This window comes from Myotis yumanensis, unplaced genomic scaffold (genome assembly GCF_028538775.1).
Source record: "Myotis yumanensis isolate MYYU_CA2020_CCGP unplaced genomic scaffold, mMyoYum1.0.hap1 SCAF_15, whole genome shotgun sequence".
Lineage (NCBI taxonomy): Eukaryota > Metazoa > Chordata > Mammalia > Chiroptera > Vespertilionidae > Myotis > Myotis yumanensis.
In genome coordinates, this window is record NW_027223766.1 from 25,805,255 (window position 1) to 25,824,378 (window position 19,124).

The window sequence follows — 19,124 nt, forward strand, 5'->3', positions numbered from 1 at the left end:
GGTCACCTAACAAAGGTCACACATTCAATAAGTGATTGCTATTTTTATTATGTTTTCTGTGAAAAGTAAATTACTGCCTGATATAAAAGTGAAACACATAATAATGGTGGTGGCATCATTATAAAATTCCTCCAATTAAGAAAAAAAAATAGCTCTCCCTTCTGTGCCAAAACTAATTATTCCCTGCTCCCTTTTCTCCTTGGTCCTCCTGCATCAGTCTTTAGTCGACAGAAAACTATTTCAGATTGGATCCCGTGGCTCATCATTAGCTAGTCTTCAGTAAGACCGTCTGGATTTGAGGCCCTAAGAGCCAGAAAGTTCCTTTAGCTCCCTACGGAGACCACGCAATGCATGGAAAACTTAAGTCCTCCTGGTGAGGGTTTCTCCTTTGTTCATTGTTCACCAAACGTTTTTCCCTTTTAGCAACACACTGTGCTTCTAAGCTTCAACAAGAATTTCAAAACATAATGCTGGATAAAGTCCAAGTGTGCATCAAAGTTCAGGCTATCATAATCTTTTCAGAAATTTCCATATAGCTGCACAGAATAAGTTCCCTAAAGACTACGATGACCCCAAAATGATTACTTTAGCAAAAAGAAAAGCAAATATTAAATATTTGTTAAGCCTCTATTATGTTTCAAGTACATCCACATATATAATCACAGCTAAACTTCAAAAGACCTTCTTTTATTCACTGTCACGTAACAGATGGCCGCAGGGAGACTAGGAGAAGTTAAGTGACTTGCCTAAGATTATATCCCCAACAGTGGGAATTCATACCTCCAAATGTGGAGCCAGGTCACATGACCGGGTCCCTCTGTCCATCATCCCTACATGACATTGCCTCTCACAAAGAAGAGATTGACTAAGAAGTACTGGCTCAAATGATCATATTTCACCTGATGCTTGGGAAAGCCTATGAGAAGCTATGAACCTGTCCATTCTCTAGGTGGGGGAGCTGGGGCTCAAAGAGAACACACCTCAAGGTAACCCCAGGAACCAAGAGCACCACCATCACCCCAGACAGCAGGGAGCAAAATGCCCACAGTTTACCCTCAAAATTTAAAACTCAGCTTTCTAAAATTCCTTCCCAAATAACTTCCATTCCAGTATGACTAACTCTGCCCTTTACCATTTTGGAGGATTCTCATAGAGAGGACCTTCAGTTTTGTTTGTTTTTTCTTCTTTTTTTTCTTTGAAACTTTATTGTCTTCTCCTCAAACTACCAGCCTTATTTGTCACTCTTTGTGCAAACAACATGAATTACTACATATACCAACCTAAGCAGAGAAGGGTTGGGGTGGGTGGGTTAAGAACAACATAAAGTGAAATGCTAACAGCATAGGATATATCAGTGTAGGTAAGATTCCAAGGCTCCACAGTTTTTTTGTGTGTTTTTTTAAGTATAAGATCTAAAAGAAAATAATGACCTTGAGTATCCTCCTTGATAAAAGACATAATAAAGTCCCCCCTTCCAACAATATTAAGCTTTACAGAAACTGCATTATAAGCTCCACCTGACCTGCAAAGTTAGTAAAACTGGAAACTGTTCAGTCTGGGAAACATCAAAACCCATGCACAAAATATGGTCAAAAACAGTTGCCTGGAATCTATGGACAGACAGTAGATTAGTGGCTGCCTAGGGCAAGGAGGATGTGGGGTAGGGAGATAATGGGGAGTGACTGCTAATGGGTACAGCATTTCTTTTTGGAGTGATGAAAAGTTCTCAAATTGACTGTAGTGCTGCACAATTCTGTGAATGTATTAAAAACCACTGAATTATATACCTGAAATGAGTGAATTGTGGTATGTGAATTATATCTCAATAAAGCCATATTGTAAAAAAAGATCACATACAGTATAATTTTATTTATATTACACTAGAGGCCTGGTGCAATTTGTGCTCAGCTGGGGGAGGGGCTGCAGGCAGTTGGCCAGCTGGGAGGAGGGGCCATGGGCAGTTGGCAGGCTGGCCCCATCCCCAATCAGGGTGGGGGGAGCTATTGGGGGTGGGGCCAACCAGGGGGAGGGGCCGAGGGTGGTTGGTGGGCCGGCCCCGCCCCCTGGTTGAACTCCCAGTCGAACTCATGGTTGAGGGGACAATTTGCATATTAGCCTTTTATTATATAAGATTCTGGAAAAGGCAAAACTAAAGGGACAGAAAACAGATCTGTGGTTGTCAGAAGATAGGGAGTTTTGTTTTGTTTTTTTGAAGGGGGGGGCAATAGAATTGTTCTACATCTTTATTATGATGGTGGTTAAATAAATCTACATATCTATTTAAAATTATAGAAATATATAGCCAAAATTTTAAGTTGACAAACAAAAAAGTTATTTCTTAAAATTAAATCTACTTTAATTTAAATTTTTGTTACTCTTTTCATAAGAAACAATTATTTACTAATCTTAAAAAGTTATTCTGATGGTCATGAGTGCTATATCCATATACTAAAGGGATTTTGAAAGAGCTTGGGGTACATATTAAGCAGTAGGTTTTCCATTAAACTAGGGGAGAAACCAAGGTAGAGGAAGCAAATATGAAAGAGAGGTAGTGGGAACCACCAGTTGTACTGTTGTTAGAACTTGGGGTGCAGTCAAGGCCCTTGTAAGCACCACAGGTGAAGTTAGAGGTGTGCTCAGCATCTGAAAAGCTAGTTCCTGATCTCAGGGTGTTTTTAATTTAGTAAGACCTTAAGCGCCATGTCATTTATTATAGTATTGAAGAAGGGGGAAAGTACTATCTAAGATACAATAGTGAAAACTTTACTTTCCTGAATCAATAACCTGAATTGTCACTTATGTGGCATGATAAGAGTCACATGAGTCAAAACTCTAATGTACTAATGTTTGCTCCTCATCTCCTTGTCAGGAGAAAATTGGCCAAGATTGCTATGAGGTCAATCAGAGGATACACGTGGACATGGAGCCTGCAGAAAGTGAGCTCTCCAGTCTGTGCACGGTTCTCCATCCAGTAAATCAGACTGCAATTTTTTCACAGGGGGTGAGGGGTGAGGAGAGAGGGGGATATTTATCTGGAGGTGAGGGAGCCTGGGGACACAGCTCTACCAAATTAGGTGAGGTTTTTATTCACTGTTTCTTGATCTATAAAACTAGTTTGTTTGTTTTTCTTAATTGCATTACCTCTCATGCTTAAGGGCTGCCTACTAATAAAAGAAAATATATTCCCTTTGTCTTCTGCAACATTTTATAAAGAATGAATCTGCATCTGATGTGTACACCAAGACTCAGTGTCACCCAGGACTCGGGGTGAGGTATGAGTGAATCCAATCAAAACAGTCCAGGGGTACCATGAATGCGGAAGGGGGCAGGGAAGGGACCCTCCATATCAAGAAAAAGCAAAAGGTACTAAAGTTGAATCCAAGACAATAGTCCAAAGTGTGGCTTGAGTTAAGAGCTCTCAGGGATATTACCTCACTTAATCCTTGCAACAACTGGGTGAGATATGAGACAGGCCCGTTATTATTACTGTCTTATGGATTAGGAAAATGTGGCCAGATGAGCTTAAGGAACTTCATCTAATGTCATCTCCCCTCCCCACACTTCCCCCCACCAAGACTAGTAGATGACAGAGCATGGCTTAAAGCCTGACTCTTCATTAGTGACTATGCATTACACTGCTCCGCAGACACCCCAATGTTCATCCGGAGCCACATGCTTCTGACAAGCTACCCTACTGTTACTAATGCACACCCAACCCAGTGATGGCGACCCTTCCGAGCTCGGCGTGTCAGCACTTGGAAAAACCCTAACTTAACTCTGGTGCCGTGTCACATATAGAAATTTTTTGATATTTGCAACCATAGTAAAACAAAGATTTATATTTTTGATATTTATTTTATATATTTAAATGCCATTTAACAAAGAAAAATCAACCCAAAAAATGAGTTCGCGTGTCACCTTTGACACGCGTGTCACAGGTTCGCCATCACTGCCCTACGCTCTTCAGCAGGATAAGTAAGGAATCCAGCTAGGTTGTTTCCCATCTTTTCTTTCTGTATTCTCCACTGAGGCATGCACATCTTCATGGGAAAATTACTCTGCTCTGGTCCTTGGTCTACTCCGTTCCTCCCTCCATTCCCAGGACTCACTCCTTGTCCAAATCTGTAGCATCCAGCAGTGAAAATGCAGAGATGCCAAGCATCAGAAACTGCGGCCTGAGGAAAATTCAACGGGGGCCGCAAGCTGTGGGCAGTCATGGCCTCCTATTCCTGATCTTGATAGGATCACAACCTCGACCTTTTCACAGGAAGAAACACCTCGGTACTCTGCTGCCTGTGGGTGTTCTTCATACTGCCTATGAAATAGAAATGTCTACTCCTCATTTTAGTTTTTCAAATATTTTAACTTCCCGAGTATATACGGAACAATTCTGCTATTGAGAGCTAATGAATGTGACTGCAAGTCCTACTCATGCATATTCATGACCAGTGAGGATCCCAAGAAATGTTTTCTGAATGATGAATAAATGAAGCATTACTTCATGGATTAATAAATTCCACAGGTCAAACCATGGCTCTCTCTCACCCCCAACAAAAATAAATGTCAAAACTACATGAGGCAGAACAAACAGTCAGTAATAAAGATGCTGTGTTCCTTCACATCAGAAAAAGGAGTCCTCCTTGACTGAGGGAAATCATGGCTGAATGCACAAAGCCAGTCAGTACTTTCAATGTCTGTGCACAGACTGGCTCTGTGTTCTGCAGAAGGATGTTTGATTACATGTGGGCCACTGGAAACCACCCTTATCACACCCACATTTATAAATTTGCATTTATAAATATATTTAGCTATGCAGAGATGGGTAAAAAAACAAGCTATAGATGGCTACTGCCATCTAATTTTATTAATGGTTGAATGAAAGCTATTTGAATAAGGCTCTGATCAAGCTCACCTGTGAGAATTTGAGCACCTGAATACCAGCATATAAAACAGGACAAGGACCTGGTCTCTGCCTGCATTGCAGTAATTCAACACACAGAGATGCCTGGGCCAGCCAAACCCACAGCTTGAAAACCTGTGTGTCTGCCAAACCAAATGGCTTTGTGCTGCTTTTCAATCTCTTACACTTTATTATTACAACGCCAACACTGGAAACTAAACTAAAACTAGGAGCAGGATGGTAGGAGCCTTTGAGGAGAGAGAGTGTTTGGGGGTGCCCAGGGAGGCAGTCGGTGTGAGCACCGTTCTGCTTTATGATCTGAGGGTGTTATATGTTGGTTTGCTTTGAGTTAGATTTGTCTGTTTACTGTAATTAGCCCTTTGTATGTTATACTCATATTAAAGGGAAAAAAACACCAGGTACTGGGGAAACTCTTTAAAAACTCCCCTTTAACTCCATCAAAAATATTCTTTCCTATTCTATAATTTAGAATCAGTGAGTATACATGGCTAGAAATAACAGAATTGTCAAATCAGAAAGCATCTTTTAGGGCCATGGAGTTCAACTTTTTCTAAAATGTCCTGTAAGAGATTAGACAGTGCTTACAAACTTCTAATGACAGAGAAGGAAGGACCCCTTCATACTCAAGCCCACTTTGATGGTTAGAAAGCTCCTCCAAAATTCTCAAAGGTCAGACTGTCTCTCACACACACCACAGTCATTTCAATATCTTGACAGATATCAATCCACGTGGCCCTGTAGTAAATGATAGTTAAATAAAGACCCTATGCCTCAAAAAAGTGACCAGTCAGCTTCGTGGGCTAATCCCCAGTCGGAATAAGGTGAATTTATCAAACTCAATAAGATATCCTCTAGACCACTCTCATCTACTTGTACACATTTCTGCTTATTGAGCAACTTCTTAAAAATCATTTAAAAATTGTGATTTTAAAAAAAGCATTTCAAATTTAGATTTAAACCTTTAAGTGTGCAATTCAGTGGCACTAGAGCAGTGGTCAGCAAACTCATTAGTCAACAGAACCAAGTATCAACAGTACAACAATTGAAATTTCTTTTGAGAGCCAAATTTTTTAAACTTAAACTATATAGGTAGGTACATTGTTATTAACTTAATTAGGGTACTCCTAAGCTGGCCTTTGCTAAAAATGTCCTCAATCTGATTGAGGTATGTTAGCTGAGGTCGACCCCTTCCAACTCTCCCATCCACACTCGTCTTGTATACTTGTTTCTTCTATCTCCTTTCGTTCATCCTCTCTATATGTCCAATCCATCTTAACATACCTTTCTCAATCCTTGACACTACATCTTCTTTCACTCCACAACGTTCCCTAAAATTAACTTAATAAACTTTACTTAAAGTTTTAAGTCAACTTCGCACTGTACATGTGCGCCCGCACGTGGTATTTTGTGGAAGAGCCACACTCAAGGGGCCAAAGAGTCGCATGTGACTCGCGAGCCTCGGTTTGCCGACCACTGCACTAGAGAGCTCATATTCTTGAGCAACCATCACCACCACCCACCTCCAGAACTCTTTTCCTCCAGCAAAACTAAAAGTCTAGACCCATTAAACAGTAATTCCATTTTCCCCTCGTCCAGTCCCTGACAACCACCATTGTACTTTCTGTCCCTATGAATTTGACTGCTCTGAGTACCTCATATAAGGAGATTCATACAGTATTTGTCCTTTTGTGGCTGCCTTATTTCTCTTAAGGTTCATCCATGTTTTAACATGGGTCAAAATCTCCTTCCTTGTTAAGGCTGAATACTATTCCATTGTATGGATATACCATATTTTGTTTATCCATTCATCCATTGATAGAAACTTGAATTGCTTCTACCCCTTTGCTAATGTGAATAATGCTGCTATGAACATCAGTATATAAATGTCTCTTTGAGACTCTGCTTTCAGTTCTTAGGGGTATACATCCAGGAATGGGATTGCTAGATCATATGGTAATTCTATGATTAGTTTTTAAAATATGTTTTTATTGATTTTAGAAACAGAAAAGGGGAGAGGGAGAGAGAAGCACCAATCAGCTGCCTCCTGCATACTCCCTACTGGAGATCGAGCCCGAAACCCTGGCATGTGCCCCAACCAAGAATTGAACTGGTGACCTCTTGGTGCGTGGGATGACGCCAATCAACTGAGCCACCTTGGCCAGGGCCATGTTTAACTTTGCTTTTTTGAGGAACTGCCACAGCGTTTTCCATAACAGTTGTACCATTTTACATTCTCACTAGCAGTGCACAAGGGTTCCAGTTTCTCCACATCCTCACCAACACTTATTTTATTTTCTGCTTTTGTTTTGGTGGCTGTTTGGTTTTGTTTGACAGTAGCTAACCTAAGCAACTTTCTTTTGATAATAACAATAACAATGACTACCACTAGCCATCTGCCTCACGTGTGGTTAGCTCTGAATCCATTGCACATTGCACCGTGGAATCCTTACACCCAACATTTGAGGTTTAAATATAGGACCCTGAGACACCTTGCCCTGTTGCTAGGTTGGGACAGACATGGAATCTGGCTCAAATGTGATTAACTCCATTTCCTGTGCTCTAACCACCCCATACACTGCCTCCCTCTTTACCGGAAATGGTTTCTATGCACTGATTCAGGTGCCCAGGGATCTCCTGAGCAAGAAGGTATTGTCCTGCCCACAACCACAGCAAATTAACTTGTCAGCCTTCTGGTCTATGAACAGCCCAGAGAGATTAGAGTACAATAAACTCTTGTAGGGAAGGAACCTCATACTTAACAATGTTTATGTTTCTTCCCAAGCACTCACTACAAAGCCTCACACACAATACACATTTAAAAATAAAGCACGGTTGCAGAGGCCCAATTATCAGCATTAATGCCCCGCCAACTGTGTGACTAGAAGAAACACCGAATGGACAGCCATATACCCTCTGCATTACAAATTAATAATCAAGATAACTTGTATTTCCTTCTAATTTCTTGATTCTTACATAAGGGTTTTTGTTTGTTTGTTTCTTTCTTTCTTTATCTTCACCTTACCCCTAACTTTCCTTCTCTCCTCCCTCCCCCACTCCTTTGCTGCTCATATCGTAGGACCACCTTTGGAACATTGCTTTGCTTTACCAATGACTGTCCAAACCAAAGAACAGGAGCTTTGGCCCAGTCAGGGCCACTTATAGATGGAGATGGGGAAGACTTCTGCTGAAACTTCAGGGGAGACAATGAGTCCCCAAATAATCTGGTTCTGTTAGGACGAGAGGTGGAGTAATAGTGTTGGGTGCCAAGCAGTCAACAATGTCCCTGTACATCCCACACTCACAGCCACAGTGAACGGCTAGTCAGTCCAACAGAAGCTGGCTTCAGATGTATGAAAACAGGGCCAGAGGGCAGAACTAGAACCAACAGGCAGAAACTATGGGTGCCAACCTCTATACAGTTGCAGCATGAGAGAAAAAGCTTTCTAATACCCATAGGTATCCCAAAACTGAAATGAGCCACTTTGGGCAGCAGGAATATCCCTGTCATAGTGCTTCTCATAATGTGACTTCCATCACCTGCATGAGAATCACCTGGGGCAGACACTAACATTTGGGACCCAATGTTCAAGGGAAAGTGGCTACCTGCTAAGGACTATGTGTAAAATCCACCACCAAAATCTCTTCCTTCTATAGGATTCTATGATGCTAATGTTGGATACCAGATAGACAGGCAATGTCAAAAGCCTAGCAGTTGACAGCTGACACCAGAAGAGGCAGGTCATTTGTTCAGTTGGATTGTATGGCACTACCTTAGTTGAAAAGTTACAACTGGAACAACAATGCAACATTTGAGAGGCATTCACCAAAGCGTTCAGAAATATTTGCCTACTATACTCTTGAAAGATTATTGACTTGGAAAGAAATGTAAGGAAAATTACAACTAAATCCTCAGTTAGTGGTTATCTTAGTTTACTTAAACCTTTAAAAATAACTGAAAACCAAAAAGCAGGCAGTTATGGAATTGGATTTGGTAAAATTTCTTTTTAATATGTATTTGGCATCCATTACATTTTAAACAACTCAAAGAGTCAATGTGGTCCAGAAAGAAAACATTGCCGTGTGTATTTGATTATACTGATTACCATAAGACAACACTGAAGCTCGGGATTGTATCCACTACTCTATTTGTCTGTCACTCTCCATATTACAAAGCCTCTCATTATTTAAGGATGAAGTCCATCCCTGTCGCCCAGGCCAGGGGAACCCTCGCCTTTCTGGAATCCCCAGGCTCTTTCACAACCTTTGCATTTTCCCTTAAGGCCTCCAACGGGAGAATTCCTTCTCCCCCTACCAGACCCTGCTCCCGCATCTTGTCCTCACTATGGCCACCAGCCCTTCCTTCTGCTGGCAGAGCACTTTGTACTGTAGGACAGCATCGATCACACACTGAAGACCATGTTTATGTCTCCATACCCCCACTATTTTCAGCATCTTTGGATGCAGAGACCATCCTGGTGACCCCTGTAGCCTCTGGCAATTGCCGGTACCTTGTAGGCAGATCAGAAGTTCAACTGACCAAACACCTGAGCCTCTAGTAAACAAACACTGTGGTAAGTAGGATGGTTTATGATTGACTCCCCCACCAGACTCTGAACTTCTCCCTGACTGCTTCATTTTATAAACGTTTTACTTACTCCAACTGACCCTTGAACAATGCTGGGGGTAGGGGTGCCAACCTCTATACAGTTGAAAATCTGCATATTAAGTTTTGACTCCCCCAAAACTTAACTACAATCACCCCTTTTAGCATCTGTGAGGGATTGGATCCAGGACCCCTAGCGGATGCTCAAGTCCCTTATATAACATGACACAGAACAATGCATACAGTTGGCCTTCCCTATCCCTGGATTCCTAATAGATTAAAAAATACTATTAATCCCCAAATGAGTAGACCCATGCCATTCAACCTGTGTTGTTCAAGAGTCAACTGTATGTTTGTTGATGGAAGGAATGAACAGAATTTCTCCCCTCTAAGAGGGAAGCCCACAGTCTAGTAGTAAAAACAGGACCCTTTTGTTACATGTCTACAGTGTTTTAGAAACAATATTAAGAGGTTATATATTAGCTTTGTTAATCACCACCACAAACCTGAGGAATGGGTATTATTATCATACTATATAATAAAGAACTAATATGCTAATTAGACCAGATTGTAGAACGACCTTCCGGAGCGACCTTCTGGGACAACCAGTGGGCAGGGCTTCGAGGCAGCTGAGTTTCGAGGGCCGAGCCCCTTGCACGAATTTCATGCATTGGGCCTCTAGTCATTTTATAAATAAACTAGAGGCCCAGTGCATGAATTTGTGCACAGGTGGGGTCTGGCCAGCCTGGCCCCAATTGAGGAGGATTGGGGCTGGGCCTGTTGGAAGGAGGAGATGGTGGGAGATTGGCTGGCTGGCCCGCCCCAATCAGGACCCAATCAGGGCTGGGCGGCCGGGGGAAGGGGGGCCGTGGGAGTTTGGCTGGGTGGCCCCGCCCCCCAATTGGGGTTGGGGGAGGGTGATTGGGAGGCGGGACCAGTTGGGGGGGGCACAGGCAGTAGCCACTGGACTTGCCCCTGATTGTAATAGGGGGGCAATTGGGGGCGGAGCTGGCTTGGGGGAGGGGCTGCTGGCCAATCGGGGTGGTGGGGGCTGATCAGGTTGGGGCTGGGCGGGGTGCTGTGGGTGATTGGCCAGCCGGCCCCACCCCCTATGGGGGTAAGGGGGGGCGATAGAGGGTGTGGCCAGGTAGGGGGAGGGGCCACGGGGGGGTTGGCCAGCCACCCCACCCTTGATCAAGGTTGGGGGGTTGGGGGGCCGATTGGAGGTGGGGCCAGCCAGCCAACCTCCAACAGCCCCTCCCCATGGCCGGCCCCACCCCCAATCGGGCTGGTTCGCTGGCCATAGTGGGCATCATAGTGACCGGTCGTTCAGGTCATTACAGCGTTCTGGTCACTGGCTTTTTGTATATATAGATAAATGGTGAGAAAAAGTAACTAAAGTCACAAGCAATGGAGCCTAGGCAGGAACTCAGACCTGTCTAACTTGGAAGCCCATTTTCTTTCCACTGTACTATACTATCTCCTCTCAAATTAAAATTAATAATCAGCACTGGTTATTCATGTATTATTTTATTAATAATATTAAAATTGATTTATTAATATTATTAAATAGTAATAATAGGCATCAAATAGGGTAGATATTAAATATGCTAAATCTGATCACACAAATTACCTGCATAATTAGAAGTTATGTCATTTTGACCAAATATTGCCACTCCTAATTATGGTGATGCTTTTAATAAACTATTTTTATGTAGCAAAGGCACAATCCCAACACTAAGCTGCTGCTTTACAACATAATCTCCTTCAAAATAAAGAGGAAAATACTAACCCCACAGAAACTTAGCCCTCAACTCCAAATTGCTTATTTCTTCAATAGCGTTGCCATCATCAAAAAGATATAGATAAATGTTTGGGCAAGATCAACACCACTCAGGACACTTACCAAGTACCTCATGTTAATCTCTGTGGAAGTCCCTGTGGGTTCCTCAGTTAATCATTCACCTATTCAAAGCAGTAAGCGATGCTCACTGTCGCTTCATGATTTATCACCATCATAAATACCTGATGATGAACAAGTCTAGGCAAGAAACTGATTGTGATAGAAAAACAGGCTTCCCACTAAAAGGCTCCAATGATTCCCCTTTGTTTATAAGATAAAATCCAAAATTTAGTTCTGGACAAGGATCCTCCATGCCTTGAACAAGGGTCTGCCACACCTTCTGACCACATTGCCAGACCGAGTTCTCTGGCCTCTGAATGACCCCTGCTCCAACTAAATACCAGAAGTGGACTGTTTTTTAAGAAAATATCTCTATAAATCCTGGCCAGTTAGCTCAATTGGTTAGTGTCCTCCTGGTATGAAGGTTCCATCCCCAGTCAGGGCATGCAAACGATTAATGCATAAATGAGTGGAACAAATCGATGTTTCTCTTTCTCTCTCTAAAATCAATTTTTTAAATAGATTAAGAGGAAAGAAAGAAAGAAAGAAAGAAAGAAAGAAAGAAAGAAAGAAAGAAAATACCACTATTTTCAATACACATAGCACATTACATTCTCCACGGCGGTCTGCTTACAACTCTACCCACACAAATGTCACAACAGCTACTTTACTCCAAAGTTTACTGATGCTCCTACATTTCTTCTGCAGTCACGGTGGCTCCACGTCATTGCTCATTACATTGCTGTTTTAAAGTCATTTAAGTAACATTCCTTTTTATTAAAAAAATAATATGTACCTAAGGAAAAAAATCAGCATTCACCCATCCCTCAGAAATATTCACTATTAAAACTTTAGTATAAAAATGAGTGATATACATAGCTCACAGATTGTGTCCCACATATAAATATTTCATTTCAGAAATGGTATCATATATTACTTATCAGTTTGGGTTCAGCTTTCAAGAAATATCTCTCATATTAGTAAGTGTAATTTAATACGATTTTAAGATACCTACAAGGTATTCCATTGTAGAGATGTGTCTTAATTTGTATTTGTTTAACAAACTTCCTCTTGGACTGGAGCTTGTGGGATCGCTGGGCCTGCCTCTGTACGCTTTAAATTCTGACAGATCTCACAAGCTGGTCTCAAAAGGACTGTTCTGATCACATTTCCCAACAACCTGGAGGAGGGGGCTCTTCCACCAAGCTTTTTTTTTTTTTTTTTTTCATACAGAAAAATGTGCATTTGAGTACAAGGTCAAATATATTTTGGAATCTGGCTTGTAGTCAAAGAGTTTGAAAGCCACTGCTCAGTCCCAAAAATGTAACCACAGGCTTATAGCTTAAGTAATATTAAAAATAGCCGCCCCCCCCCCCAACCACTGTAGTTAGGATTATGAAAGTACTAGGTTGCCTACACACTAAAGGATTTCAAAACATCTACTTAAGAGTTTCACAATGGTTTCCATGATGGGGAATTTCAAAATGTACATTCTTCTGTGGGTGAAAACTCAAACATGGCCACCGTGGGCTTTGCCAGAGAAGGCTCTACACTGATGACTAGATTCGTTCTTGTTCTCTCTCCGCCTCCCGGCCTGCCCCTTTCTCAAGGGCAAACTGAGAATGAACAGAGCAGAGGGTGGTAGAAAGAACCCCAAGGAAAAAGCAGAGCTGGTGGTAAGAAAGGTGGGGCTGCAGGCAAATGACAGGCCTGGTGCCTTCGAAGCGGGAGGAAGTATCACTTCCTCGCCACCTCCTCCCTCCGGCCTCCTCTCTCGGCCTCTCGCTGCAGTTCTGCTCTCCGTGACACGGCTTCCCAGTGGAAAGCAGAAGTGGTCCTCCCTCTCCCCATGTGGCTCTAAAACAAGCTTCTCCATTCCCCTCCCCTCCGGCGGGGGGGCTAACATTTACAGGAAGAGTGGAGGCACCCAAAGGCCCAACACCAAGAAGATGCCATTGCTCCAGTTGGGGGCAGAATGAATCCAGACCCCTCTCTCCAGTCTCACTGTGCTCTCTCACCAGCACGGAAAAGTGGGCCCAAAGCAGCCATGATAGCTCCCAACCACCTGGTGTACCAACAGAGAGAGGAAGGAGACTTGGAGAGAAGCTTCCAATCGGCAAAGAGCTTCCTATTGGCATGGATTATGGTCAATAAAGAGTAGTGAGAGTTGCCCTAACAGGTTTGGCTCAGTGGATAGAGCGTTGGCCTGTGGACTGAAGGGTCCCAGGTTCGATTCTGGTCAAGGGCATGTAACTTGGTTGCGGGCACATCCCCAGTAAGGGGGTGTGCAGGAGGCAGCTGATCGATGTTTCTCTCCCATCGATGTTTCTAACTCTCTATCCCTCTCCCTTCCTCTCTGTAAAAAATCAATAAAAGATATTTCTTAAAAAACAGAGTAGTGAGAGTGATTTTAGATGTTCACAGAAAGGTGGAAGTGTCGGCAGCCCAGCAATATCTGACTTTAAAGTATGAACCTTAAAAGGAAAAGACCCCCGGAGCTACAGGAATGCAGCCTTCTTCCCACGGTCCTACAGCTCAACAAGCGCAGAGCCTAGAGCATTAAGAAACACCCTCTCAAATGGATTCGGAAAATGCACCCTATTTGTGTAACTTGTTGGATTTATATATCTGAGTGTTCTAAAAAATGAACAGAGTTACAATGAGACTAACCGAAAATCTCTTCCCTTATATGGTCCACTCCTATCATGTCAATTTAACTTTCGAGAAGGAGCCTTGTGGCAAAGAAGGAGAGTTGACAGCTTATTCGGTACTTCGGGGAAAGTGAAGTACAAGGATGAAGGTCAAAGGCCATTATAGGCCCCTGCCAGTCAGCATGGACGAGCCTTTTAACACATCATCCCAAGTAATTATGTCAACTTGCAATTCTAAATTGCCCGAGAGCTCTTCCAGCTAACTTAAGCCAAAGATATCTAAAAGAAGGTCCCAGTCTTTCAACTGGCCTGTTCCCAAAACTCGAATTCCTCAATTGGCAGATTTCCACATTATTTTCTACACTTGGGCTTCTCCACCAGATGGGAACTTACTCAAAGTAAATTTTAGAAATGATGATAGAGTGAACTCAACATTTTAGAATTTAAGTATCAGGAAGCTAGGCAGCTGTAAGAAAACTTTCGATATTTCTGACTAAAAAACCAAAAACACAACTTCCTCTTCTATGTCCTAGTCTTCATTGCCAATCTTAAAAGATGGAGGCAATGTCTACCTATCTATTGGAGCATGGGCTTGGGACAGCACCTTGCTCATAGCAGGTGCTCAATAAATGGGGTGCATGTTTTAATGTGTATCCTATAGGCCCTATCTCCTTTATAGCTTCACCCTGGGTGATGCTCGCACTGATACAGGGGTGGACAAAAGTAGGTTTACAGTTGTAAGTATGTGAAACAGTTTATTCTGTATTATTATTTGTTAATTGTTGTATCATTTTCCATACGAACAACTGTAAACCTACTTTTGCTCACCCCTGTATAACAACCACACAAGGAGGCTCATTGAGAACAAACTGGAGGGAATTCCTTTGCAAAGCATTATGTGGGCACTTTTGTATTAACCAATAAGCACCAGATGGTAGTCAGCGGAACTGCCCTGACAGCAGCCAGTACCTGTGCCACCTTGGCCGGTATCAGAGATCTTCCCTCTCCAAGCAGAAAGCAATGGGGAAAGCAGAGGAGCTCATCTTTCCATTCCAGCTTACGAACCTAGTTGGTGCCCCTGCTCATTTGTCCTGAGGGGTTAGTCACTTAGTTAAGATAATTACCAAGTGATGGCAGAAAGTTACCTGTGATGCTGTTTAAAAAATGTATATTAGGTTGGCATGGCTCAGTGGTTAAGTGTCAACCTATGAATCAGGAGGTCATGGTTAGATTCTGGTCAAGGGCACATGCCTGGGTTGCAGGCTTGATCCCCAGTGGGGGAGCGTGTAGGAGGCAGCCAATCAATGATTCTCTCTCATCATTGATGTTTCTATCTCTCTCTCCCTCTCCCTTTCTCTCTGAAATAAAATATATATATATATTTAAAAAAAAGATGCATCTGTTAAAAAAAAGAATTTTAGAAAATAAATAAATAAAAATGTATATTAAATGATAAAATAATTTATTTGCTTTTAAGTAAATGAGTACCTACTACAGGTCCAAAGGTAGAAAAGGGGGAGAAGCCCTGAAGTTGGAGCTGGAAAGTATACCTACCCTGCCAACAGTGCCACTTAACCAGATCTGTGACCTTGAACATGTCACCAAACTTCTTTTTCTATATCTGTCCCTGCTAACCCTGGGAGGCCATGAGAGAGTCAAATGAATTCAGAGCTCAGGAAGGCTTCAGAAGCCTGGATAAGCAAAAGATTTTGGCACCATCATTGCCCAAGAAGTGCCCAAGAGAGGTCTGGCATGTCATTGATCAATGCTCCCACTAATAATTGTGGTGATCTTTCAATATTAATACTACCCATGTCTGAGGACACGGAGGTCACTGATAACAGCAGAGTGAGAGAGCTGTAACAATGTTCCATTCTCTGCATGTGTACACACTGTATTCTTATTTATACAGACTTAAAATTAGTATGGGTTTATGGATAATACAGTTTAAAATTATTAAACGACAACTCCATATATGCATTTGAACCAACTGGCAACTCGGATGTTTTGGGGATTGATTTCTGAATACAGATATCATGGAATTTTGTAAAAGGCTTTGAAAATCATTGATTGGCAAACCATCGAAAATCATTGGACCACTTTACTGCTAAAAGAATGCCATGGAAGGAGAGGGGGCAAGCAATATCACAGATTCCCCACATACCTTTCCAGCACCCATGACTCTCAGATAAAGCGGGTCTGGCCTTTTCGGATTGGGTAAACAACTTTCGCAGGCTATGTCTTACACTGCCAATCAAGCCCCCTCTCCAGTTAATACAGCAGAATCCCCAGTCCTGAGTGGCGCTTTCCTCTTAGAGCACTGCACTGGGATAATTTAGCAATCCAAAAAGTCCCTCAAATCCTCATGTTAGAAACCAGGACGGAGGGCCAGTAGGCTTCGAATGCCTTGGGAACCCCAGCCCTGTTCCTTCTGCCTGTGTAGGACCGGCAGACTGCCTTCCATTCCTTCTTCTGTATCTGCGACCTCAACTATGTGACAGGCTCCAGGGCTAGTGTTTCCAGACAAGACAGATAAAGTTGTTGTCAATGGAGCTTTCTTGTAGTTGCTAATATTAGACTAGACACATGGGGCCAAGTCATACTCGAATTCTGATTACTGTAATAAAGGAAATACTGGCTGAATTAATGGCCCAAGTAACATATCCAAAATCACAGCTCCAAGATCCAAACTCAGGTTTCCTGGCTGCTGTTTTCCCTTACACCGGGCCCTCCACCCTTCACTCAGAAAGAGGATGACCCTACTCGGCCTCCATAGAGGCCCAGGTACCAAAAGCCTCATGTGATCAAATCTTATTTCTTCAAGCCTCAAGACATCCTTCCCACCAAATTAAATCCGGGCACCATCTGAATCCCACTCTTTTCCAGCAGAACTTACCTTACTCGGGAAGGGCTCTGAGTGCTTAGTAAATGCCTCAACGATCAGTGCCTACTCCCCTCCACACTGCTCGAGGTGTTCCCAGTACAGAGAGGACACCCCTGCCCTCCAGAACCCTACAGCCGGCTGGGGGCAGCCAACACATCAAAAGTCAGTCACACATCCTATTGGCTGGCTCTAAGGGTGCTGGTCCTGCTTTGGGACAGCAAACCTCTTACCAGAGGTTTACCAATAAGGCCATGTGGCTGAAACGGACAGATTGAAACCATCAAATTGCCAAGAACCAGGGAGCCTCGTTTTTTATGGTCAGAATGAATTGCAATAAATACTAGCGCCATTCATGAAATGCCTAGGCCGTGTTTGGGGCTTTGTGTGCAATAAGTGGCTCAGGAAGTACATAGGTTCTCCCAAAGATGAGGACAACCCAACGGGGAATTTCAGTCATAGGCCCAAGTTCACACTCAGCTAGGAACTTGCAAGGTCCACATTCAACTCGGGTTGCTGAGATGGTAAAAAAGTTGGATGGGGTTTGGGGTAAGATACACACACACACACACACACACACACACACACACACACACACTTGGAGACACGATCACACGATAGCTGGCCACGCGGGCGATTGGAAGGCACATTGCAAATGCACAATTATCTTGACACAGTCGGTCCGGATAACGCACGCAGGGAAGTGGGAACGGACGCTTTACACCCTCCCCCCAAAGCGAAAGGCAACCCCTGAATTCTTAAAATAACTCTCGCTTCCTCTTGGAGGCGGAGGCTCGGGACTGTCGCTCTGCAGGCCGAGAGGCGCCGCGCTCAGCGGGAGGGTGCCCAGCAGCCTCCGCCGCAGCCCCTCGACGTCACCCTCCGGCCGGCGCTCCCCAGGAGCAGCCTGCGGGCCTCGGAGAGCGCCCCGGGCCGAGCCGCACCCCTAGCTTCTGGGGATACGGGGCCCAGGGGAGAGCCCAGATTGTGCAACCTGAGGAGTCCCCGCCAGGGTCCCGGCCAGGATCCTGGCCGCGCGCGCGCCCCGGCTCCGCGTGGAGACGGGCTTCCCCGCTGCGCTCCGGGAGCAGCTGGAGGGAGACTGCATCCGGCCCTCCCCCCGGGCACCCGCCAGAGGGCCCTGCGGTGAGCCCGCCCCCGCCCCTCCCACCACACCTCTGCGTGGCCCTGCGGCACAGACACCTGCGGAGCCGCCCGCCCCCGCCTCCCTACCCCCCCTCCCCCGCCCCAGAGTCCGATCACCCACAGACTGAAGTCATCTGGGTGCCCACACCGCGGGACCTGGCGCCAGGGCAGCCAGGGAGCGACGCGCGCCCCTCGCTCCCGCGGTCCGAGCCGACCGACCCCACGTCCAGGGCCGACCCCACGCCCCGGACTCGCTCCGGTGGCACAGCCCCGGCCCCGCTCTGTCCGCCGCGGCGTCCCCGCTCGCGCCCCGGACTCACCAGCTCGCGGTGGAAGTTGCGGATCGGCGGGGGCGGTGGCCGCAGCGCTCCACGGTGACTTGAGTTCAGAGCGGGGGACGCGACGGGGCGGCCCAGCGGGGCCCGCTTAGTGAGGGGCTGCGGGCCGGGAAGCGAGGGCGTCCTGCACGGCGAGGGGCTGCGGGCTCGGGCCGGCGTGGCGCGGCCGCCCTGCCTGCCGCGCGGGCTGGAGGCTGCAGCGCGTCGGGCCCGGAGGCGCCACGGCCAGGAGCGAGCGGCGGGCGGCCCGGCGCGGCGGGAGAGGAACTGACTGTCCTGGGCTCGGCCGGGAGGTCCCAGCCACTTCCTGGTGCTCGGATTTGCATACTGCACCGGGGGGCGGGGAAGTGACCGTTTGGCCTCTGCCCAAGGTTTGGATCCTTGGTGTGGCCGTCGCGCAGAGCTTTGCATGCAAAGAAACCTGGTGTCCCTGGGTGCAGCTTGGGGAAGTGAAGCCGCCTCCTGGTAGAGACGGAAGGATTTTCCAGGGAGACCCTCTGGAGTCTTGGCGTCCGCGAACCTCTTGAGTTTCCTTTCCTTCTCTTCCAACCTGCTCTCCAAGGTGTTAGGAAGTGGGGTGCCCCTGGAAGCAGAGGGGGCGCACCCTGATCCCTTGGAGTTCTGTAGAGACGGTGAGATGTGCCAAGTTGAAGCTAAGCTCATTGAATTCTTAATTAGTAC

General features: G+C 45.0%; 1 protein-coding gene across 3 annotated transcripts in view; it reads right to left on the reverse strand.

The window, feature by feature from the left end:
* The window catches only part of LYN (LYN proto-oncogene, Src family tyrosine kinase), a 96,965-nt gene extending 78,318 nt beyond the window's left edge, over nt 1-18,647 (reverse strand). Inside the window, exon 1 of one of the 3 annotated variants that reach the window (XM_070392825.1) lies at nt 18,426-18,647. The gene's annotated coding sequence lies outside the window, so the exon portion shown is untranslated. Of the gene's footprint in view, nt 1-16,974; nt 17,057-18,425 lie in introns of those variants that run through there. The other 2 variants (XM_070392827.1, XM_070392826.1) reach the window with 2 other exon arrangements.
* Nucleotides 18,648-19,124: the final 477 nt, after the last annotated feature.